The 26,607-nt window shown below is 40.7% G+C and overlaps 1 protein-coding gene across 3 annotated transcripts in view; it reads left to right on the plus strand.

The window, feature by feature from the left end:
- The window catches only part of HPSE2 (heparanase 2 (inactive)), a 693,143-nt gene that overhangs the window by 394,218 nt on the left and 272,318 nt on the right, over nt 1–26,607 (plus strand). The gene's annotated exons all lie outside the window — the stretch shown is intronic.

Here is a 26,607-nt window from a genome sequence, read left to right on the forward strand (position 1 = left end):
AGGACAACTGGAGACAGCCCCAGACATTTAAAGCAATTGGGATTAAGTGACTTGCCCAGGGTCACACAGCTATAAGTGTCTAAGGTGAAATTTGAACTCAGGTCCTCCCAGCTTCAGGGCCAGTGCTCTATCTACTGTGCCACCTAGCTGTCCCACTTGACTATATAAGGACTATATCATGAACATGGTTGTTCTGTCCTCGATGCAGATGCCACCTACCATTTGGTGCAAGGGTCAGGGTACTTTGGGAGTATATATCACATTCCCCTTGGCTTGAGTCACTTTTTGGGAAATTAAGACCCACAGTCGAGCCCTTCCTATTTACAAACACATTGGTTACAGTGTATGGAAGAGGAGGAAAAACACTATTAATTAAAAACAGCCAGTTAAAATCCTCTCCTACATTTTCCCAATAGAATTCAGGTTTCTTTTTTTCCAATAATAAACATTTTTATTTAAAGTTTCTTTTCCAATCTTAATAGTATTTTTTCCAGTTACACGTAAAGATAGTTTTCAACATTTTAAAATTTATTTATTTATTTATTGCGGGGCAATTAGGGTTAAATGACTTGCCAAGGATCACACAGGTATTTAAGTGTCAAGTGTCTGAGGCCAGATTTGAACTCAGGTCCTCCTGAATCCAGGTCCAGTGCTTTATCCACTACTCCACCTAGCTGCCCCCTCAACATTTGTTTTTATAAGATTTTTAGTTCCAAATTTTTCTCCCTCCCTTCCTTCCCTCCCCCATCCTCAAGACAGAAAGCTACCTGATATAGGTCATATAAGTACAATCACATTAAACATATTTTTACATTAGTTATGTTGTGAAACAAGAATCAGAACAAAAGGGAAAAAATTTTTAAAAAGAAGAAACAGTATGGTTTGATCTGCATTCAGAATTCACAGTTCTTTTTTATGAATGGGGAGAACATTTTCCATCATAAGTCCTTTGGAATTGTCTTGGATCATTGCACTGCTGAGAAGAGCCAAATTCTATCACAGTTGATCATCACACAATGTTGCTGTTACGGTGTACAATGTTTTGGTTCTGCTCACTTCACTCAGCATCAGTCCACTTAAGTCTTTCCAGGTTTTTCTAAGATCTGCCTGCTCATCATTTCTTTTTCTTTTTCTTTTTTTTTTTTTATGGGGCAAATGAAGGTTAAGTGACTTGCTCAGGGTCACACAGCTAGTAAGTGTCAAGTGCCTGAGGCTGGATTTGAACTCAGGTCCTCCTGAATCCAAGGCCAGTGCTTTATCTACTGTGATACCTAGCTGCCCCCTGCTCATCATTTCTTACAGCACGATGGTATTCCATTACAGAATGCAGGTTTCTTAAGGACATAGATTGGTTATTTTTGTCTCTGCATTTCCACTGTCTAAACTGTTAAATATTCTCTAGTGTCTACTGTTACAGAAGTCCAGAGCCTCTTCTTGGTGGTCATCTAAGTCACTTCCTTGTTTAGGGGTCTTTCAGCACTATGTGACCCTCTGAGCCCCATTCTCTACCTGTAAAACTGGGATAAGAACACTTGTACTAATCTAACGCTTGGGTCTGAAGTATTGCATTTTAGGAGCATCATGAAGTAGTTGATTGAGAGAGTTTGCCTTGGAGGTGGGGAAGACCTCTTTGTGACTCTGGATAAACCAGCTCTCAAAGACTTGAGGTTGCAAACAGGGTGCTAACCTACACTGGTAGAGGGAATGTGATCACTTAGGAGTTCCTATACCTATGAAATCACAGGCTGGGTCTTAAATATTTACTGAAGGTTACTGAAGGTGGGGGAACAAATAAACAATTTTTAATATGCAGCTACGTTAGGACTATTGTTGTTGTTGTTGAAGCATTTGGGGTTAATTGACTTACCCAGAGACACATAGCTAGTAAGCACCTGAGGTTGGATTTGAACTCAGGTCCTCTGGACTCCAGAGTTGGTGCTCTGTCCACTATACTGGTGCTCTCTCCACCTAGCTGCCCCTCAATGTTATTATTTTTGACAATTTTATTATATTTTGTTTTTAAAATTATTTATTTTTACTATTAATAAGAACAACAACAATACCATGGACTACTATCCACCTCTCTCATTTTTGCAAATGAAAGTTTATATTACATGATTTGTTCACAAACAGATTTGGAGTGTAAAGGTTCTGAGTTCAAATCCTGACTGTCGTTACTCTCTTTAAGATCTCGGGAAAATTCGTTAAACTCTCCATTCCTCAGTTTTTTTCACTTGAAAGATTAGAGAGATGGACTAGGTCACCACCAAGACTCCAAGGTTATGAGCCTTCAAGGGCATGTCCACTCTGGTGACATCTGCTTCAAGGGAAAGAACACTGGACTGATAGCCAGGACACAGATTTGAGTACTGATGTTGCGGCTCACAAATGTCATCTCGCTGAGTCTCAGTTTCCTCATCTGTACAATGGAGACACTAATAACTTGCACTGCCTAGCCCCATGTCAGGAGGAAAGCATTTGCAAATGTTAATGCTCTAGGTCAGAGCAAGTCCTTATTACTGGCTGGTGGGGTCTCATGTCTCCACCTACTATGTATGCAGCCTTGCTCAGTGTGACCAGGAAGGAGCCCAGGAATTTCCCCTTCCTCAGATCACATGGCTAAAACTTCATTTCCGTAGAGAAGTTGGAGTTTTTTGTTCAATCACCTCCACGGAGGGTGGGGCTAACCATCCATCGAGCCTTTGTGATTGGCCACCCCACGAAAGACCGCCTCTTTCCTTCATAGCTTGCTTGTCTCATGATTTCATTGGGCTTGGGGGCTGTTGGGAGTCCTTGTCAGTAACAGCGCACTCAAGAGAATTATGCCTCATCCTAACCCCTCTTCCCTTCCCAATGTCCCTCCCCCTTTCTCCATCTGCTCCAAAGAGAACAGGGCATCCTCCCCTAAGGGGCTACATTCAGCCACCCTGGTTGTCCCCGTAATCAGCATATGCTGTGCAAATCCAGGAGGGGGAAACCTCCACATAGAAGAGATAGCCCTGGTTTACATGTGTCTGTGCACACATGTGTTTCTGCATTCTAGATCAGTGATAGAATGGTTTCAGGCTGACCTAGCATGAGAGCAAAAAGAACAGACAGCCCCAAAATTCATGCTGCTCACAATTTTGACTTTGCAGAATGCTTGTGCTTTCTATCTGTGCTTGGAGCTCTCTGAATGTGGAGGAAAGGGAGAGGGAGTTAAGTGCCCGACAGTTCCAGACAGTGGACTTTTTCCCCCCTTTCCTTAGTAAAGAGAAAGAAGGGGGAGGGAAGGGGAGTATCAGAACTCTTCAGTTCTTCCCCAGAGGTGTTTCAGGCCACTGGCATCTAGAAGTGCTGGCATCTGGCCCTGGTGGGTGACTAGAAGTCCCGTCAGGTAAAGGTTTACCATCCTTACATTCAAAGCTAGCTAGTCCAACGCTTCCATTTTAGAGATGAAAATGGAAGCCCAGATTGATTTAGGGATTTGACTAGGGTACTACATGGTGACAGAAGTGGAATTTGAACCCAGGACTTCTGGACTTTTCCCAAGCTCTTTCCATTGTACCACACTGCTTCGAGGTCTTCAACACAGCAGTCCATAGCTCATAAAGAAGGAGATGAAGGTGGTATGGGGCTATGGACAAGGAAGAAAAAAGCCCAAATGGTACATTGCGTTTTATTTTCTCCCAGGCCCAGAATGCAAGTTCTCTGCCTTAGAAAGAGGGGCCTATACCCTGTGGTAACTGCTCAATACTGATCTGCCAGTACCTGTTACTCAGAGGACCCTGACATTTTCCAGATATCTTTGCAGGGAAAGCAACACCTGATTTCAGTTAAAACTGCAGCGTCTGCCCCCTGCTTTTCCCAACCCAAACCCACACCTCACCCACTGAGGCAGTGACGCAAGGAGGATGTAATTATCTAGTGGCGGGGGTAGGTGGGGGGGGGATGGGAGCAAGAACCTCGGGAGAGCATCCATCAGCATTCCAGGGTCTGATTTTTGTGACTCAATCCCAATATTTCTCCCACATGCATAATGTATACTGACAATGAAGAAAGAGGGAGAATAGGGCCGATACCATCATTAAAAACACAGGGTGTTGGGATGTGTGTATTTGTGTATTTGTGTCTTTGTCTGGATACATGTGTGTTTGTGTGTTGTGAGTCTGTTTTTCTTATGGATGTAACCTCTCTTCTTTTCTTTTTCTGAAATCTCCAAGACAGATCAAGCAAGTTAAGCCCTTAGAATTTTGCCCTTAGAAGTGCCCCATTTAATATCTCCAAGGAGGACCATAAAGTTCATCCGGGGAGCTAGGAAACTTCTAGCTCTCCATGAGAGTAAGGACTCACACATGAGGTCTGATTACACCATAAACCTTGTTAACTTATACACAACCTTCATCGCTTTTCTTTTTTTAGATGTCTGAAAGTTTATACAGAAGATAGTTCAAATTTCCGAACGTTAAATTTAATCCATCTTCATGAAGGAGGGAATGAGAAGGATGGCCAAAGATTCCAGCAGAAGGGATTTAAGTCAGATTCAGGCTAACCTAACCTTACCTAAGGGGGGGTAGGCAATGCGACAGACTCTTGGGAGAAAATTTCCCTTTTTGGAGAGATTTTCTGAAACCCCATGATGCTTGTTGGAACTTTGACTTCCTGAACAGTTTGGGGGGAAAGAGCTGGCAGCTGGGCCCTTCACATCAGACAAACATTCCTTACCCAATGCCCTGGGCTGTGCCCAATACAAGACAGTCACTAGGCAGATACAGTAGCTAGGCTTCTCCATCCTTCCAACTCCTAATGGGAACGGAAAACTTGAACCAATCTGGAATGTTCCATATGCGTCATTAATTCCCTTCAATGAGAAATACTTTTAACTTTCCTATGTAAATAAATTAGCAAGATTTGAGATGCAGAATGTAAAAAGTTAAAAACTCACCCATGAGATGAGGCACTCCATTTCTCCAATGCATTTGTGATCTCATTGATATCAGGAGGCTTTGGTAAATGTTTAACTATCAGACTGGAAAAAATACATGCAAGACACACTTTTAAGGTTAATCTGCATCATTAACATTATTTCCATCACTTCCCTTAGCTTAGTCAACAAAACAAATCAAGCCCTGATTGGTAGCATTTGTGATTTCTAAGGTATAGATACCCACAATGAAAATTTTAAAATCTATTCTTACAATCCAATGTGAACAGGCCCTAATGATGCAGATTGCAATCCATCCATTGGTGTTTATCCTCTGTGACTTACATCTATGTCCTCACGTAAATGCACCATTTGGAGGCTAGTCAATATGCAGAGGCTCATCCTCTTGTTTTTTTTAACATCATCAGAATTCCTATGAAATTTATGCAAGCTGTTTATTGGTTGCCCTTTACTTTTCCTATTAAATCACACATTTCTCTTATGACATCTTTTATACCAGTGGTGTCAAACTCAAATAGAAATGAAGCCACTAAGTTATGTATAAGGATCCCTAAGGCAATAATATTGACTTAGAAAACCACAAATTAACATTATCTATGTTTAATGCATTTTTATTATTTTGTTAAGTTATTTCCTAATTACATTTTAATCTGGTTTGGCCCCACTTGACCCCTGGATTGAATTTTTGCCACCTCTGCTTTACTCTACATATATATATACATTTATATACATATACATGTGTGTATATACATACATTTATATATTTATATATATGAGTTATTTGGAGACTATGGCTCAAACTGTGTCAAATATCAGAAGGAAGATGGTGTTTGAAAAATAGTGTCTTCTTGGGTGGAGGGTGGATTGAAGTGAAAAAAAGATGATGCATGTGGGCCAATTAAAAGGCTAAATAAATAGTCCAGGTGGGAGGTGATAAGGGCCTGGACAAAAATAGTGGCTATGAGTGGAAAGATGGAGATGTATGTGACAGACAGAGAGAAGGAAATGATAATACTTGACAATAGATTGTATATGTGAGGTGAGGAAGAAAGGAGTCAAGGATTACACCAAGCTTGCTTACCTGGGTGATTGGAAGAATGGTGGTGCCCTCAACATCAGTAGAAAAGTTAACAAAATAGGTGGGTTTGGAAATAAACCCAGTGACTTCTGCTTTGCATATGTGGAGTTTGAGATAACTTCCATTTTGAAATGTCAATAGATAGTTGGTAATTTGGGATTGGAATTCAGGAGAGAGACTGAAACTAGACAAATAGACCTGTGAATCATCTTCGGAAAATTAATTATTGAACCCATGAAAACTAATAAGATTAGCAAGTGAGCTCAATATTGGGGGCTTTAATATCACTAGAGAAGGCATGATGCTGGACAACATGGTGCTTAAATACTATAAAATAGACTAAAGATGAGGAGCCAAACTGTGAAAGGCGTTAAATGGTCATCAGAAGTGCTGCTCTTTCATCCATTTGGTTTGCACATCTGTACATACTATAAATCTAGGTGTTGATGTAATCCATCAAGGAAGGACACCAGCTCTGAAACCAGGGACCCCTCTGATACTCACTATTTCTGCAATTTTGGTAAGTCATTTAACCTCCTTGAGAGTCAGTTTTCTCATGGGTCAAGTTAAAAGGTTGAAGTAGATGACCAAAGCTTTCATCCCATGATGCTTCTCATTCTGTAAAATTCTTGTCAACATCTTTCTACAAATGTAGCACAGAGGACCTATTAAACATTCTGTAATCTTTATTCTGGATCTTTTAATAGTTCCAACAGCATTCAGCATCTCAAGAGTAAGAGAGAAGAAAAGAAGACAGGTGGTAGGATTGACTGAGAGTTGAGAAGTAACAGGGCATGTCTAGTTTGAGACAAGGGGACAAGGGATTCAAGAGGAGATGAAATTCAGGTCTGGAAAGAGAAAGAGGTAAAGCCAGAACAGGAATGATAGCATGGGAAAATAAAGAATGATTAAGTATCTGAAGACCTTGATGATGAAGAAGAATCATTTTAGCAGGAATGAGGCAAAGGGGAAGATAGAAGAACAGGAGATTATGAACAGATGAAGAAATTTCAAAGTTCAAAGTCACAGAAGTGGCAGAAAGAAGAGGAATGTCCCCTATAGGTATTTTCAGGATAGAAGGGGCCATGAAAAGAGATAGTAGTTGTCCAAGGAGTAATACAGAAGAGTAGGGAATCCCCTAGAATGAGGAGATAAAGAGAGTTCCCTGTTGGAACAAGTATGTAATGTTGAACATTACTAATTCAAGGACTACCTGTTGTGAATATATATATATTTTTTAATTTTTGCTGAGATTTCCCGTGAGGATCTTCACAGAGAATGGTATGCGTTTTCTTCCAGCAAGACCTGTGAAAATATGATGGGGTCAAGCATAAACAAACTACCACTTATCATTCATGGTGCAATGGCGGGTAGAAAGATTTCCTACTACTCCAAAGGGAATATAAGCCTGCTTCTAAGCAGAGGATTTAGACTTAGAAGTGACCTTAGTGACCATCTGGTATAGTATTACCTATTGTAACTCCCTCATTTTACTGATCAGGAAACTCAGACCTGGAAAGCTGAAATTGCTTGCCCAGGATCACACAGTGGTGGAGCTAAAACTCAAACACAGATCTTCTGGTTAAGACTTATGTGTATGGCCATACTAATAATTGGGATGATCAATTAGCACATTTACTATGCACAGGGAGAGAGATTTCCCAAGAAGCTGTTAGGTTTTCAGCATTTAAATTTACTTATCACTATATTCTTACTATGTGCCAAGTCACTGTGCTAGGGAAATGCCACAGAGGATATGAAGAAGAATTTGGATCCAGAATGATCCTAACAGATTAGATCAATAGGCTGAAATGAAAAAGATGAAACTGAAAGGGATAACTATAAAGGCATATAGGTTCAAAGAAATTAACTTCATAGGGTGGGAAGGATATGGATAGATGTTCAACCCCAAAATTATCTGGCAAGGTCTTTGGTAAGACTATAAGTTCAATGTGAATCAAGAGTATGAAATAAAAGCCAGTAAATCTAATGTCATCTTTAGCCACATTATCATAGCTATAATGTCCAGGACTACGAAAATATACACTGTCCTGATTGGACTACTAGAGTACCACAGTCAGTTTTGTCTCCTACATTTTGGGAAGAACATCAGTAAGTTAGAAGATGACTAGAGGAGAGTGACTGGAATGGTGAGGGGGAAGACCACGCCTGTTTGAAGCCTGTTTGAAGAAACTGAGAAAATTTAGCCTGGAGAAGACTTAGGTGAGGCATGATGGTTGTTTTCCAATATTTGAAGGTTTTTCCTATGGTGGAGGGATTAGACTTATTCTTGGTTCTAGAGACAGAGTTTATAGCCCTTTTTGTATCATGGACCACTTTGACAGTCTGGTGAAGCCTTTGACCCCCTACTCAGAAACATGTTTTTAAATAATCGCGCTACATTTCAGTTAGTGAAAGTAAAGATGTAATTTCCCCCTTTGTCTAAGTTCAGAGAACCCTTGAAATGTGCCCATGGACACTTTGGTTAAGAATCTCTATCTTAAAGAGTAGAACTGGGGCAGCTAGGTGGCATAGTGGATAAAGCACCGGCCCTGGATTCAGGAGGACCTGAGTTCAAATCTGGCCTCAGACACTTGACACTTACTAGCTGTGTGACTCTGGGCATGTTATTTAACCTCCATTGCCCTACACAAACAACAACAACAAGAAAAAGAGTAGAACTAGGAGTAACAGCTTCACAGATAGGCTTGAGAGAAGGTAAAACTTCCAAACAAACTCTCTAAAAGTGAAATTTTCTGCCTCCAGACACAAGAGGTTCCTTCTCACAAAAGATCTTCATGCAGAGGTTCAATAACTACTTGTTGGGGATATTATAGAACTAATTTAGAGATTCTTTATAAAGACAGAGCTGCTCCAGAAACTTATAGTCTAAATGGGAAACCAGTAAAGAAAGTTGTAACAAGTGAAATAACTATTTATACTTCAATATTTATTCACATGGGATTTACAGTCTCTGTATTCTTTCCACTTACATAGCTCACAGCCAGTGTGTGTCTTAGCAGACATGAGCCCATATCATATGATAATTGATTGAAGAAACTTGGAATGTTAGCCTGGAGAAGACTAGGAGATGGAGGAGGAAAGAAACAAGAGACTTGACAATTATGTTCAAGTAATTTGGAGGGCTATCCTTGTTCTGTTTGATTCTAGGGGGCAGAACCAGGAGTGTTGGATGGAAGTTGCAAAGAAGAAAATTTAGACTCATGTTGGGAAAAATAGCCTAACAAATAGAGAGGGCTACTCCAAAGTAGAATGGGCTGCCTTAGGAGGTATTTAAGGAATTTAGGAAGTATTTAAACAGAGGCTAGATGACTGACCATTTGTTGCATATGTTAGGCTGAGAATTCCTTCTTCAGATATGGGTTGAACCAAATGGTCACTGAGTTCTCTTCCAATTAAAATTCTGTCATCCTGAGTTGCTGTAGCAGAAGGAATTCAACACTTGGTGACCAGGCTTCTGGTGATGAATCTTTCTAATTTTAATTAGGCTGATCCCCAGATGACAGACATAAATAATGATATGAGATGTAAATTTCACACAATTAAGACAATACCGAGGTTGCCACAGACCAGTACATGATTCATTGCTAAATGAATGGCAAAACACTCAGGAATTCAGAGAAGGGAAGTGTTATTTTAGGCTTGGGACATGTGTTGGAGATTGTAGCCTTATTCCAAAGTGGGAATAATTGCATCAGAATTGCTTTGTGAGGTTTGCTAGAGATAGGCTTTGGGCTAACAGGAAAAACCCTGGAAGGTTTCTTGCAGGAGGTACCATTTGAGTTGGTCTTTAAAGGCTGGATAGGAAGTGAGCAGGCAGAAATGGGAAGGACACAGCATAGGCAAAAGCCTGGAGGCAGGAAAGTACTTGGTTTTAATAATCGAATACTTTTACATATGGCTGGGCTAGGATACAGTGACTGGGGAGCATTTGGTTGAAAAAGTTCAGTTGTTGAAGGGACCAACTCTTCAAACCTCATGTCTAAACTGACTTCCTCCTCAAATGGGATCTTTTATTTCCCTTTGAATACAGAGATAAATTTTCTTGATCGTGGTTGGGAGAGCTAGCTTCCAAATCCAATCTGATCCAGCAAGTATTTGTTAAGTCCCTATTATGTGGAAGGCAGTATAATAATGAAAAACAGCCCTTGACCTCAAGAATGTTACATTCTAGAGTAACAGAATATAGAATCTTTCTAGAAGCTAGAACGTCTGGGTCTACCTGATAAAATCATTCAATCAACAAGAATTTATTAAACACTTATTTTGTACCAAGTACTTTGTTAGACTCTAAAGGCTACAAATACATAAGTGAGGCACCTCCTGCCTTCAAGGAGCTTACATTCTATGGGATTTATATCTCATGCTCACAGATAAATAAATACAGGATAAATATACAATAAGTGTACAGTGATTGGGGGTGAAGTACTAACAAGTAGGGGAATCAAGAACAACTTTTTGAAGGAGAAATGCTTGAATTAAACCATGAAGGAAGCCAAGAATACAGGTGTGGTAAGATTATTAGAATTGGGCTGACTGGCTCTCACACAAGGAAGAGGAAGGAAAACATTCTAGGTATGGGGGATAGTCTTGAAAAGGCCCAGAGATGGGGGCAGCTAGGTGGCGCAGTGGATAAAACACTGGCCCTGGATTCAGGAGTACCTGAGTTAAAATCCAGCCTCAGACACTTGACAATTACTAGCTGTGTGACCTTAGGCAAGTCAATTAACCCTCATTGCCCTGCCCAAAAAAAAAAAAAAAAAAAAAAAAGAAAGAAAAGGCCCAGAGATGGAAAATGGACAGTCATATAGGAAGCATAGGGTGCATCAGGGAAATTGCAGGGGCTGATCTGACTGAGGCTGATATTCTATTACTTCATTTTCAGAGTTAGAATAGAAAGGCACTCTTAAGTCATTTAATAGTTAACAAAAGGAGGCATAGAAAAGATATTCAATAAGGATACTTCACTTACCTTGAGTAGACAGGATCCCTCCCTCGCTTTTAGAAATACCTCTGGTCAGAAGGGCATTATGTGATGACTCATACGGTCTCGGGATGGATTTGGGGATATCTGACAAGACTGAAGAGCCCTAACTCCATCTCTGTTGGTTGAGCAGGAAGTCATGTCAGTAGGGGCCAGAGTCTACCAGGAAGTTTCATCAAGCTGCCTCTTACTTAAGTCTTAATGCTATGAGATAACCAAGTCTTTGAGATGGCTCTTGTCATTTTTTTTTTGTAATAAACATTTTCATTTATACTTTTGGGTTCCAATTTTTATCCCACTTTCCCTCCCTCTCCTCCCACCTCCCTGAGGTGGCAAACAGCCAGCTATGGGTTATACATGTATGATTATGTAAAACATAACCATGTTTGTCATTTTGTACAAGAAAACTTGATTAAATGAAAAAATGAAAGAAAGCGAAAAATAGCATGCTTCAGTCTGTTCCATCAATATCAGTTCTTTCTTTGGAGGTAGATAGTGTGTTTTTCATCAATAGTCCTTTGGGATTGTCTTGGATCATTGTGTTGTCTTGTCTTTTTTTCAAGGAAAAAACTAGCATAAGCCACAGTGGGTGTAGGGGAAAGAAGATAAGGGAAGGGAGAAAGCATTTATTAAGCACCTACTATGTGCCAGGCATTGGACTAGGCATGTTACAAGTGCTATCTCATTTGATTCTCAGAACAACCTTGCAAGGTAGGTGCTATAATTATATTCATTTAACAGGCGAGGAAACTGAAGCAGATAGGAGTTAGGTGACTTATCCAGGGTCACACACCTAGTAATTGTCTGAGGCCAGATTTGACCTCAGATCTCCCTGATCTAGGCCCAGCACTCTATACACTATGCCACTTAGGGAAAATGTAGTAAAGTCTTTTCACAGGGAATTGTGTGTTATCAGCCTTGAAAAGTATGTTGGAGCTAGATGCAAAGGGCTTTAAATGCTAAACATAACAATTCTTATTTTTATCTTAAAGATCATTGGCAGAGGGAGTGGGATGGAGAGGGGAACAGGATAATATGGCCAGACCTATGCTTTAGAGGAATTTGATAGCTGTGTGCAGGATGGGTTGGAGAGAACGATTGGATGTAAGGAGACCAAACAGAGACTATTGCAGTGTCTCTTCAGAAAGTATTAGACAAATTCTAGCATCTTAGTCTCCAACTCCCCTTTTCTTTCAATATGTGAGGTGCATCATCTGTATTTTCATTGCTCATTAGGTCAACAGTTTTCTTCCTATCAACAGACTTTGACAGAAGGCCAAGTTTTTCAGATTCCCTATTCTCACTAAAGGCATTTAAAATGGGCTCATCCTCTCAGGAAGAGCCTATCTCCAAGTCAATGTGTTTGGCTCCTTCCTAGCAAGGATGGGGTGTGGATTATTGTGAGTTTCAGTCCCAGAGAGAGACACCTCCCTGTCATTACTGGGACCTTGTCCTTTGACTTTACAAAATTTGGAGTATGTAGCAATCTGCTTGGGGGAAGCTGGGTGGCTCAGTAGATAGAAGTGCTGGGCCTGGAGTCAGAAAGACCTGAGTTCAAATCTGGCCTCAGACACTTAGTAGCTGTGTGACCCTGAGTAAGTAATTTAACCTCTGTTTGTCTTAATCCAGTGGAGAAGGAAATGGTAAACCACTCCAATATTCTTGCCAAGAAAACCACATATATAGTATGGTCCATGGGGTCACAAAGAATCAGACACAACTGAACAGCAACAGGAATCTCCTCCAAGACTATAATACTTAACACACCCAAAATCAGAGAATGTAAAAGTGTCTTTTTGCATATGACCATCATGCCTTGTTTCTTTTTGTTTGTTTGTTTTGTTTGATGTGTTGTTTTTTTGTTGTTGTTGTTGTTTTGCGGGGCAATGAGGTTAAGTGACTTGCCCAGGGTCACACAGCTAGTAAGTGTCAAGTGTCTGAGGCCGCATTTGAACTCAGGTCCTCCTGAATCCACCTAGCTGCCCCCATCATGCCTTGTTGAATGTGTTCCTGTATTATTTCTCCAACCCACATTATTATTCCACTGTCTGTGTCCAAGGCTTTTTTCTAACTTAAACATAAATTCCAAGAGAGCAAAGACCATGTCTGTCTGATTGCACTCAGTACCCAAATGACTAATATGATGCCAGTAAGAGTGGGATGAGGACACCCTCCCTCTTCACCCCCTCTCTCTACATCTACTGTCCCAGCTGTTTTCAGGTCCTCTCCCTAAATCAGATTCTTTGGAGAGATGCCCCATTACTCTGCCCCCTCCCTTTCCTCTCCTTCATTCCTGCACCCCTCTCAACTCACTGGAGAGCTTGGGGATACCCAGCCAAAAGTGGTTCTGAGGCAAAAAGAGTGTTCCATACTATAGCATGTGAAGATTTATTTCTGGCTGAATGGGAACTGTGCCAAGTCTCTGGTTATAGTGTTTTCATGGCACCATAAGAGCTATCTTCTTTGGAAAACATCTTCAGCCCGGACTGAATAAATTCGTTTCCATGGCAGCCTTAACCCGATCTTGTTTTTCCCCTCTGGAACAAGACTTAAGAATCTACAAGACAGGGGCAGCTAGGTAGTGCAGAGGATAAAGCACCGGCCCTGGATTCAGGAGGACCTGAGTTCAAATCTGGCCTCAGATACTTGACACTAGTTGTGTGACCCTGGGCAAGTCACTTAACTCCAATTGCCCAGCCAAAAAAAAAAAAAAAGAATCTACAATACAGAAATGTACATACTATCCTGCGGTGCTGAAAAGAGTCATGTGGTAGAACTGTACCCCAAGCTTAAGAGCCAGAAAGAATTGGAGATGATCTGAGGGCCGACCCACCCAATGCCAGGGGCATCAATCTCTCTCTTAAAGTTCTCTTCAGCCTCCTTATTGTCCTTTATGGTCTTTTACCTCTATAGGACACTCTCCTGTACAAAGCAGGCTCACACAGATGATAAAGTAATTTTCCTAAGACACAAGTTGGACCTGGTCACCTCCCACCTCCCAGTAGTCTTCAGGGACTCCCCAGTTGTCTCTATGTTAAATGTGCACTCTTTAGCTTGGCATTTAAAACACATCACCATCTGTTTCTACCAGTCTACCCTTCTAGGTTTATTGCATGCTATTCTCCTTCATAGACTGTATATTCAAGTCAAACTCTCTTACTTGCTGCTTCCTCAGCTCATTATTCTGTTTCCTGCCTCCCTATGCCTTTGCCCTGGAGTGCCTGGAATGCTCTCCCTCTATACCTCTGAATAGGAAGCCCTAGCTTCCTTAAGTCTCCCATCATATTTGCCTTTTACAGAAAGTGTTTCCCCATCCCCCAATTGTTAGTGTGCTCTGTGTCCTCAAAAAGCTGTGTCTATACTTACCTGTGTACATGTTGTACTCCCTTTCCCCTAACCCCAGTAGAATGTAAGCTTGTTAACCACAGAGACTTCCTATTTTGTCTGACTGTCATTGTTTTTATATACTTAGTACCTAGCAAGCAGTACTTAGTATAGGCTGGGGAATTGATAAACCCTTGTTGTATTAGATTGTCTCATCTGAACTGCACAAAGACCCTGGGTGATAGGACAGGTATTATTATTCCTCCTCCTCCTTCTCCTTTCCATGTGTTTGATTAAAAAATTAAGGAACAGGGGCAGCTAGGTGGCGCAGTGGATAGAACACCGGCCCTGGATTCAGGAGGACCTGAGTTCAAATCCGGCCTCAGACACTTAACAATTACTGGCTGTGTGACCCTGGGCAAGTCACTTAACCCCAATTGCCTCACCAAAAAATAAAAATAAAAATATATTAAGGAACAGAGGTTATTTTCAAATCCAGTCACTGAGTTTGATGTCAAAGACAGGACTAGAACTTAGGTTTCCTAATTTTTGGCCTATTTATCTTTCCACTATATCCAACTTAGTAATCCGTTGAGTTCCCTCCTCATTAAATAGCAATCAGTCAGTGAGCATTTATTGAGTACTTGATTCCCCATTCCTGTTGAGTGGGCTGTTCTGCTTCTAGTCATTCAAGTTCACAACTTCAGAAAGATTCTGGATCTTCCTTCTTCATCACTCCACCCCCTTCTCCATTTAGTTGCCAAGCCTCATTATTTCTGCCTCACCAAAATCTCTCGGTCCTTCCCTTTCCTTCAGTTCATACAGTCATTAAACTGAATGCTTTGTATTTAGATGATGTCAGTAGCCTCCCAATGTGACCCTCAGCTTCCAATATTTTTCCCGTTCTGCTTCATTTTTTGCACAGCTGCTAATACCATTTTCCTAAGGAATGGATCTGACCATGTCACTTACCTACTCAATGACCCTTCAATGACCCCCCCCATTCCACTGACTGTTTTCTTGGCTCTGCCAAATTGGCCCATCACTTCTTTGCCTAGCCCTTAGTTAATGAATGGGCATGTTCTCAGACAAACTGAGACCTGGGAAAGATAGTACTCAGAAAGGCCAAGGTTACCCATTTCATCCTGTGCCATCTCCAGTTGTCTTGAGCTTTGACATAGATGACTCTGGAGGAGAGAATGAGGCACAGCTCTGCCCTGCTTAAATCCAGTCTATGCGGCAAGTCAAGACATCACCCTTATGATGCCATTGGTCCTCTTCAAGAATATAGGACGAGCAAAAACTGACTTTAAAATACATTACAAACTATTCAGCCTGGTGTTTACAAGCCTTTCCTAGTCTGGTTCCAGCCTTCCTTTCTGGATTATTTGGAATTACCCCTACTTGTGTAAGAAGCTGCATGATTTAATGACTAGTACACTAGACCTTGAGTCAGGAAGGCTTAGTTTCTGATCCCACCTCAGACATTTAGTAGTTATGGGACTCTGGCTAGTTCACTGAGCCTTTATTAACCTACTTCTTGGTGTGTAAAATAAGAAATATAATATCACCTACCTCACAAGGTTGTTGTGAGTATCAAATGAAATAATGCATATAAAGCATGTTATAAATCCTAAGTTATTATAGAAATGTTTTATTACTAATATTACTACACATTATTTTGTAGCCAAATGGGCTTCCTTGTTCACCAAATTTGACCTTCAGTCTAAACCATTGTACCTTTGCACTGTTTCATGTGCCTTTAATATATTTTTTCCTCACACCTGCCTCTCAAAATCCTTTGCTTCCTCTAGGCTTAGCTCCCCTTGATCACCCTAATTGTTCGTGTACTCTCCCTTCTCAAGTTATTTTGTATTTACTTATCTGTATATATCCCTGTCAATGTTATGTGTCCTCTCCCGCCCCCCCACCAAAGTAGAATGTTAGCTTCTAAAAGGCAAAGGTTACTTTTTGTAATTCTTTGTAGCTTCAGTGTTTAGCACAATCCCTTGTGTATGATAAGTACTTAATAAATATTTGTTATTTGTTAGGGTGACAATTCAACCACCATTTTGTGTAAGGCACTGTGCTATATAAGATTGGATGATTCCCTCCCAGTAGCTTACAGTCCAATTGGGTAGAGGTGGGGAGCTTAGCCAAAAAAAAATAATAATATAACTTAATAGACAGTAGAAAAGATATCACAAGTTCCTATATTGATAAAAATATTCAAAGGCAGCAGACCTCAGAATCACATTAAATCTGTATTTGGATCTCTCTAAGTATGGTAGGGGATGTTATTTTAAACTCTTTTAAAATATCTTTAAAATCCTATTGCTGTCATCCAGAATCATGCAGATGCCTTGTCACTTTTCCCAAGTCACCTTCTTGCCAGACTTTAAACAGCATTCAGAGTCAGTTAATGCTCCTTGCTAATTCTCTTTTCCCATTAACCTGTTTAAGAAATAGGGAAGTTTTGTATAGCTCATGATATTCTCCATCTTCCCTGTTGCTGTTACTATTTCTAATATATACTGTATGTATTGATATTGCACAGATTTGTGGAAAAATTACATGGTTTATTTTTCACAAGTGGAATCTCACACAAAGCTAGCTTACTTTTTTACAAGTATTACAACTGAAATATTTACCAAACTGTTCATAATCCTGGGGCAGACTGCTTTTTTGAATTTGTGCTTATTGACACTATTTACTATATAAATATAATTTATCATTTGTATCATAAAAAAAGAAATAGGGAAGTTTGGTAAAAGTAATGATGTTAAGTTCTATTTTGGTCCTGATTAAGATATCCCAGGATGTCCCATTTGAAATGTTTAGTAGGTGTTGCTGAGCTAAAGCTCAGGGGAGAGGCTGGAACTGGTTTTATAGATCTTTGCATTTTGTTTTGTTTTGTTTTGTTTTGCAGGGCAGTGAGGGTTAAGTGACTTGCCCAGGGTCACACAGCTAGTAAGTGTCAAGTGTCTGAGGCTGGATTTGAACTCAGGTCCTCCTGAATCCAGGGCTGGTGCTTTATCCACTGCGCCAACTAGCTGCCCCCTTCATTTTTTTTATTGTTAAAAAGTTTACACATCTAGAGATAGCAAGACTGAGTCTTTTTATGTAAACCATTACCATATTAGTCATTTTGTATAAGAAAACTTGAATAAAAGAAAAAAACTGAAAGAAAGTAAAAAATAGCATGCTTCAGTCTGTGTTCCATCAATATCAGTTCTTTCTTCAGAGGTGGATAGTATGTTTCATCAATAGTCCTTTGGGATTGTCTTGGATCATTGTATTGTTGAGAATAGTTAAGTTATTCACAGTTCTTCATCAAACAATAGTGCTTTCTCTGTGCATAATGGTCTCTTGGTTCTGCTCACTTCACTATACATCAGTCGAATGGAGTTAGAGATTTTTGATAAAATGAATCTCAAAGCAGGAGAGATTGCTGCAGCATTGTGGCAAAGAGAAAATTGAGAAAGGGCAGTGAGAAGCAAGGATTGGAACCACTCCTCCTCCAGGACTAATGTGTCATGGAGTGATTAAAATTGTAACCAGTGCCACAGAGGATGGAGAGGGATGGACAGTTGTCTGGGGATTTGGGGGTGGGGGGAAGGTCTGAGCCTAGTTGCAAATTCCAATTCTCTCCACTTTCCTACAGTTACTCTCTCTAAGGTCACTGTTAGCCAACTTCTCAAATCCAATGGCCTTTTCTTAGTTCAAGATTTCTGAAACTCTCTGTAGCACTTGTCACTGTTGACCTTCTCTTTTTGGGCTCTCCTGCTCTTTCTGACCACTAAGTTATCAATGACTACTGTCTCCCTGTTCCAGGCTGAGAATGACTCAGGCTAGTTCCCAGCTAGTTTTATGGTCAATATTGGAACAAAATGAAACACTCATTGGCCATTCATCAGTTAACAAAAGCAGATTTACTTAGCCATAGCAGAAGAACATTCAACATTGAGGTCACCTTGAGTGAATACATTTGAGTTGCCAGAATTGCTTGTCATTTTCCAGCAGTCAATCATCAAAGAGATCCTGGAGCTACTTTGGGGCTGTTTTGTTCAAAGGTGAACAGTTGGAGTATTTACTCCTTGGAGTCAATCAGATTTCGAGGATGATTTCAATACTTTTCAAGGAAAAAATATCCTAACTTGCATGGGGGCAGGGGTTAGGCTATCACCCTTCCCATTACCCCTTTCTACCACCACCACCAACAAAATCCAAAAAGCTCTCAGCAGGGTAGAACAAAAGGCCAAATATAATATAAAATTAAGAGAAGATAAATATAAAGTTCTATACCTGGATTCAAAAAATCAATCTCTCATAAATTCAAGATAGAGGAAGGGCTAGATGAAGAGTCATGGCAAAAACCAAGGTTGTTACTGTTATTTTGTGGGGGCGGGGGGGTCGTAAATTTAATTAGAGTCCACAGTATGGTGTGGAAAGGTCTAAAATCTACTTTTATTTTAGGCTGCATTTAAGAGTAGCTTAATTTCCAGAATGAGAGAAGTAATGGATCCACTGTACTTTGCCCTGGGCAAACCAGATCTGGAATATAGTGTTCCTTTCTAGACCCAACATTTTAGCAAACACATTGATTTGGAAAGAATTGTCAGGATGGAAATTAAAAACCTTGAGCTCATGCCATACATGGAAGAGTTGAAGGATTTGTGACAAGTGTTTTCAAGTATTTACAGGGCTAGAATGTGGAAGAGTGATTAGATTTGTTTTTCTTGGCACCACAAGTCAGAACTAGTAGCAGGGAGTAGATGTTTGAGAGGCAGATTTAGGTTGGATATGACGACAGTGACAAGAGAGTCATCCTAACAATGAGAGCGTTTCCAAGAGTGTAATTAGCTGCCTCAGGAGGCCATGGGCTTCTAGCAAAGGTTAGATGACCATTTGGAAATGATTTTCAGCCTGAAACTGGTGGAAATGAAGGACCTACGTGATTTCTTCCAAGTCTTAGATGCTGGGAATAGCGAGTCCCCTCTAAGTCCTAAACCTTTGACTCTTCTTTTGCTATACTGTCTCCTTTATACATTTCATTTGTTCCAGTTTATCTCATGGTTTTTTGTTTGGTTTGGTTTGGGGTTTTTTTGAGGGGCAGTGAGGGTTAAGTGACTTGCTCAGGGTCACACAGCTAGTAAGTGTCAAGTGTCTGAGGCTGGATTTGAACTCAGGTCCTCCTGAATCCAGGGCTGGTGCTTTATCCACTGTGCCACCTAGCTGCCCATTATCTCATATTTTTGAATGACTGCCAAGCATGAAGTGCCAACCCTGACTCCCCCTCCCATTCTGTCCTTCATCAACTCCATTTTTCGCTTGGAAACACATAAAACACTAAGTTTACTCAATTTGGAAGAAGACCTAGCTATTGGTACCCTCTAGAGGGATGAGTAGAAAGTCTGATACCATAGACCTGCCTTATTTGTGATGGGAACTTTAACCATATAGGAGCATCAAAGCTCCTTTCTTGCCTATCTCCAACCATGCTTTCCTGGAAAAGGATGAGAGGGTGTGGGGAATCAAGGCCACACTCCCTGGGAGACTTTAGCGAATACTTCCCTCTTTGTCTTCTCTGTACACTTTTAGTTATTTCCTTAGAAGATCTTTCTGCCTGTGCTTTCCCACTATCTTGGGGAGCCAGTAGAAAAATAACTAATTTGAAAATAAAGAAGTAACTTCTGGTCCTAGCTTTCTTAGCAATGAATCATTCAGCCTTGGACAAATGACATCACCTCTCCCACTCTGGACCTCAGTTCCTAATCCATAAAAGAAGACTGTTGGACTAGGTTATCTCTAAGGTCCCTTTAGACTATGGACAGTTCCTTGAAAGGACAGACTGGCTGGGCCTGGTGGCATGTCCTTTATGTTGAAGAGGATGAGCATGGGGGATTGCTTGAGTTTGGAAGTTCTGAGATTTAGTAGGGATGAAACTGATCAGGTGTCCATACTAAGTCTGGCACTAATATTATGAGAGCTACTAGGCTGCCTAAGGAGGGGCAAACTATCCCAGGCCAGAAAAATGGGGCAGCTTAAAGCTTCTGTGCCTGTCAGTATTGGGATCAAGCCTGTGGTGGCCACAGCACTTCCATCCTGAGTGAGGTACAGTGAGCAAGTCTTGGGGGAAGGGAGAGAGGAAAGGAAGAAAGGAAGGAAGGAGGGAGAGAGGGAAGGAAGGAAGGAAGGAAGGAAGGAAGGAAGGAAGGAAGGAAGGAAGGAAGGAAGGAAGGAAGGAGCAAAAGAGAAAGCAGAGCCTGTTTGTCATGGTATTCCCAATGCCTTGCTCATAGTGTGTGCTTGTGTGTGGCTGTGCTCTGAAAGGGAAAGTGACTCCCCTACCTTCTCAGAGCAAGTGGCAGAGCTGGGGTGGTCTTCTGTCCTCTGACTCTTTCCAGTGCCATCTTCACCCTGGCAGCCTCGAAGAACAGCATGTGGCTGCCTCTTGAAGAGTAAAATGGGAGAAAGCAAAAAAGTTTCCTTAGGGACTTTGCCCCTCTAACAGAGCCAGAAATATGCCTTTGAGTATATTCTATGAGGCTGATATTTTTCATCTTACCTGGTGATGTTCTGGTGATAGGACTATATTTCCTCTAAAAATCTTGCTATTTTTCACTCATTTGTTAATTCTTCTACTTACTCCACATTTGCTCAGTTGGCTAGAGCTAAAGTTCTCTGCCCATTCTTTCCTTCTTAGACAATTCTATGTGGTAAATGTCATATCGCATGCTAGGCAGGGGCTTCATGTTGCTAGTGATTGTTGTTGTTTGTGCTTTCTTCTCAAAGAGGACCATGACATCTGGAGGTGGTGTCATGACTTGCAGTGAAGGGAGGACGGTGCAAGGTCACCACCCTCACTTTCTCCTCTAGAGTTATCTGGGTCCAGTGGTAAGATATAGATCAGGACAACTGGAGATGACTCTGGATGTTTGAGGCAAGTGAGGTTAAGTGACTTGCCAAAGCTCATAAGTGTCAAGTGTTTGAGGCCAGATTTGAACTCAGGTTCTCCTGACTCCAGGGTCAGTGTGCTATCCACGGTGCCACCTAGCTGTCCCTTTGTTGGTGATTAGACAAACACTAGACTTGGGCAAGGGCAGTTTCCACAAGGGGAAAGATGGGGTGGGGTTTGACAGATATAAATCACACTAATCAGATGTAAACCAAAAATCCAGGTGTACTTTGTACAAGGAGGTCTTAACAGTAATGAAATTCATGGAGCTAAGATGAGTGAGCTAACATTCAGAAACAAAGATTGAGAAGTAGTGATTTGAGATACACAGAATAGGGCAGCTAGGTGGCGCCATAGTGCATAGCGTTCTGGGCCTAGAGTTAGGAAGACTCATTTTCCTAAATTCAAATCTGGCCTCAGACACTTACTGGCTGTGTGACCCAGGGCAAGTCACTTAACCCTGTTTGCCTCAGTTTTTCATCTGTAAAATGAGCTAGAGAAAGAAACGTCTGGCTAACCATTCCAGTATCTTTGCCAAGAAAACCCCAAAAGGGGTCATGAAGAGTTGGACATGACTGAAAAATGACTGCACAATAACAAAAATATGCAGAAGACCAGAAATCAGATCATTCGTCTGGCACAATCTGTCTTGTCAAAGCTCAAGGCTTTGAGTGGGAGCAGCTCAGGTTCCCTTTCCCCTCACCATCATAACGACCGTCATCACAATTTCATTCATCATCAACAACAGCAACAACAATAAGCATTCTTAAAGCAACTAATATATGGCAGGCCTTGTGCTAAGTAATGGAAATACAAGAAAGGCCCAAAAAAGCCCCTGATATCAAGGACGTCACAGACTAATGGGGAGACGTCATGTGAACAACCGTGTACAAACAAGATCTACAATCATACACAAGGAAAATGGGCGGTAGGCTCAGAGGGGAGACGTTCATGGAGGTGGGGTAGGGGAGGTCTGGGAAAGGGCTCTTGTAGAACAGATCTGAGCTGACTCTGGAAGGAAGCCAGGAGATGGAGATGTTGGTCTGTGGGCTGCTACACTGAAGTCTTCAGCATGACTTCAGGCCAAGGATGACTGATCCAATTTATTATAATGCAATTCATCCATCCACCCACCCACCCATCTATCCATCCATCCATTTATTCATAGACTCATAGAATCTCAGACTTGAAAGTCAATGTCAAAATCACCTCTTCCAACCAACACCTGAATCAGAATGCCTTTTAGTTACGACATCTCCAACAAGAGATCATCTTGCTTCTGCCAGAAGACTTCTGATGATTAGAAACTCACTTCCTCCCAATGCTGTCCATTCTACTTTTGCATGTTTCTCCCTGTTAGGAAATGATTTTCTTATACAAAGCCAACATCTGTCTCCCTGCAGCTTTTAGTTCTGCCTTCTCAGACCAAGTCAAACAAATCTAATCCCTCTTCTAAATACTTTAGATACTTGAAGATAGCTCTTGTCCCCATCCCTCCCCCACCAACCTCCCAGCCTCCACTTTAAGCAAAACGTCCTCAGTTTTGTTGGCCAATCCTTATATGGCATTGCTGTGAATCTCTTTGCCATCCTAGTCACCCTCCTTTCAATATGCTCCAGCTTGTCTATGTCCTTCCAGACCTGAGTACGATGTCCCAGATATGGTCTAAGTCCAGTAGAACTGACATCATTTTCAATACTAGTGATTCAGCCTAAGATTTATTTCAATTGTTTTGTTGACCCATATTGACGTTGGGGCCAATAAAACTCTCAGTTATTTTCTTTGTATGACACAAATTGTTATCAAGCCATTGTCATCCCCATTCTATACTTGTGGAATTGATTTTTTTGGTGGGGGGAACAATCAAGTGATATAGCTAGTAAGCGTCTGAGACCAAATTTGAACTCCTGACTCCAGGCCCTGTGTTCTATCCACTCTGTCACCTAGCTGACCCCTGGAGTTGATTTTCTGAACCTAAGTATGAGATTTAAATCCGTCTTTGTTGAATTTAACTTAACAGATTCAGCCTAGCATTCCAGACTATTAAGAACTTTTTTGACCTCAACTCTCATCTAACACAGAGGTCAGCAAACTCCAGCCTGCTGCTTGCTTTTGTACAAGCTAAGAATGGCTTTTACGTTATAAAATGCAATAAAACTTTATTTGCAAATGTAAAAACCACCCTTAGCTCCCTACTCCATACAAAAACAGGCAGTAGGAATATTTGGCATGCTGGCTATTGGTTACCAGATTGCCATTTATGACCTAATACATTCATTGTCATTCATAAATTCATTAAGCTTTTATCATCCATAAATTCATTAAGCATCAGGCTTTTGCTTAAATACAGGTCCTTGATTTTTTAAAAAAATTATTAAGAGAACTTAAGGAATGATCACTGGGGCATTGCACTCAAGAGCTCCCCGTATTTGATGATTATCCATTAATTACCACCCATTGGTTATTTCAACCAGCATGGCAGATACGTAATGGTACCATTGTCTTGTCCACATCTCTCTGTGTAATTGCCAAGGACAGCATGAACAACTTCATAAAATTCTTGGCTGGGATTCAAAAATACAGTGTCTATGGCATTACCCAGTTCTATCAGTAGATAGACCTGTCAGAAAAGAAAATGAAAACTAATCTGGCATGACCCATTCTTGATGAACTCATGCTGGCTCATAGTGATCACCATTTCCCTTTCTAAATACTTCTACATCCTCTCATTAATAAAATGTTCTAAAATTTCGTCAGTGGTTAAAGCCAAGGCTTCTGGACTATAGACCAGGGAATGATCTTGCTCCCTTTTAGTTCAGTGATACCTCTCCTGTTCGCCACAGTATTTCAAAGGTCACTAACAGGGGCTGAGCGACAGCACCAACAAATTCTTATTCTTGCTATGCCAGGGAATGTAATTTGCTTGGGCCAAGTGACTTGTACTTCATTGCTCAAGTGAAAACACTCTCACCAAAGGTACCAGTGATCTCCTAATCACCCAATTCAATGACCTGTTTTTTGGTGCCCTGCCTTCATGACCCCATCTGTTCCTTTTGACACTGGATCCCTCACCTCCTGGATATGCTCTCTGGGAGTTTTGTGGCACTGCTTTCTCTTCCCTGGCTGTTCTTTCTCAGTCTCTATTTTTTTTTAGATCATAAGAATGTCCTGCTTCCCAACTGGGAATGACTTCCCAAGACTCATTGATAAATACAAAGAATAATACTTTCATTCCCTACCTTAAAGGGCTGTTGTAAAAAGAAGAAATGCTGATTTTAAAGTTCCATATAAATGTGAACTAGTATTTTTCACATTTATTTAGCGTATTTTAGCTTAGAATACAATTGTATTTGAGTCGAATCATCAAAAATGTATTAAGCACCTATTATGTACAAGGTGCTATTCTAGGTTCTGAGGATACAGAGAAAAAATGAAATAGCACCTACCCTCAAGGAACTTACATTCTATTGTTCTCTTTCTGAAAACCAAGACTTCCCAGCTTCCACCTTGCAGTACCTCTGTCATTGACCATAGGTTGTGGTTTTTATTTTTTTAATAGGAAAAATAATTATTGCACTCTGTATCCCAGTGCAGGTCAGTGGAAACAACTTTGCATTTGAAGTCAGAGGGCTTGGGTTCAAATCCTGCCCCTGCTATTAGGTATTTTGTTTGACTTTGAACAAGTCACTTAAGCAATCTAAACCTTGATTTCTTGTTCTTTAAAATGGAGCTAGGCTTTTGGATTACTTACCATCTTACAGAGAGGGGAGGAAAGGTAGAAAGTTTGGAACTCAAAATTTTATTAAAAATAAATGTTTAAAATTGTCTTTACTTGGGGCAGCTAGGTGGTGCAGTGGATAGAGCACCGGCCCTGGATTCGGGAGGACCTGAGTTCAAATCCAGCCTCAGACACTTAACACTTACTAGCTGTGTGACCCTGGGCAAGTCACTTAACCCCAATTGCCTGGCCAAAAAAACAAACAAAAAAAAATGCCAACAAAAAATTGTCTTTACTTGTAATTGGAAAAAATAAATTACTATTTAAAAAAAATTATAGTCATAGTAGTACTTTAAAGAGTTTTTGTGAACCACAAATAAGACACTGCACATATAGCACTTTGCTATGGGTTTTTAAGAGGCAGATATGTGGCACAGTGGATAGAGCACTGGCTCCAAAGTTGGGAGGATTTCAGAGCTCACCTCAGACACTTATTAGCTGTATGACCCTGGGTCATTTAAACCCAATTGCCTTACACATCTGAGGTCATCTTCAGTCACCCTGATGAATATGTTGCCACTGGATCCAGATGGCTCTGGGGAGAGAGTAGGGTTGATTACCTTGCACAGCCCTCCCTCACTTAAATCCAATTCACTGCAAGCCATGAGATCACCTTTCCATGTCATGGTCCTCTAGGGGAATGAAGGGCAAACAACAACAATGGGTTGTTATATACTTTGGAGATGTTGTTAGTATTAACATCTTCCTTTGATTTCCCAAAGTACCTTCTTGTGCCTTTTTTATGCACTTATCATGTGTTAGTATTATAGTGTGTATATTTGAGTGTGTATTTATGTATTCTATATAGTATATATTTCTATTATATTGTTGGGATGGGGTGGGTGTCATACAACTGGGACACCCGCCAACCAATTATTACCAAATCCCAACTTCTTCTACCTCTTACACCTATGATTCAGATTAGCCAAACTTCAAAAAGACATAGGGGTAGGAATGGGGAATTATTTAATTAATATAGGGAATTCCCAGATCAGTAAACTAATGCAGATTCTCCACACCTCCCCTGCAACTTACAGAGGTTAAGTGACTTTCCCCAAGACAAACAAGTTTTTCCCAATCCCCTCTAATTCCATCCATTGTCTTCCCTCTTGATTATTTCCAATTTATCCTCTGTAAAGCTTGTTTTTATATAGTATTTGCATGTTGTCTTCCCCTATTGAACTGTGAGTTCCTTGAAAACAGAGACTGTCTTTTGCTTTTCTTTGTATTCCCAGAATTTATAACACAGCCTGGCATATAATAGGTGCTTAATAAATGTTCATTGCCTGTCTGCCACAGGCATAACTTGAACTCAGGTCTTGGTTCTGCGGCCAGTACTCTATCCCCTATGCCATAGTGCCCCTCTGTATTATGGTAGCCTTTAACAGATGCTTAGGAAGGAAGGAAAAGAGGGAGGGAGGAAGAAAGGAAAAAGAAGGAAAGAAAAGAGGAAGGAAAGAACAAATAATTTATTATGTGCCAGGCAATGTACTAAGTGCTTTACAAAAATTCTTTCACTGGGTCCTCACAACAGCCCTGA

The sequence above is a fragment of the Dromiciops gliroides genome, chromosome 2 (assembly GCF_019393635.1).
Source record: "Dromiciops gliroides isolate mDroGli1 chromosome 2, mDroGli1.pri, whole genome shotgun sequence".
Lineage (NCBI taxonomy): Eukaryota > Metazoa > Chordata > Mammalia > Microbiotheria > Microbiotheriidae > Dromiciops > Dromiciops gliroides.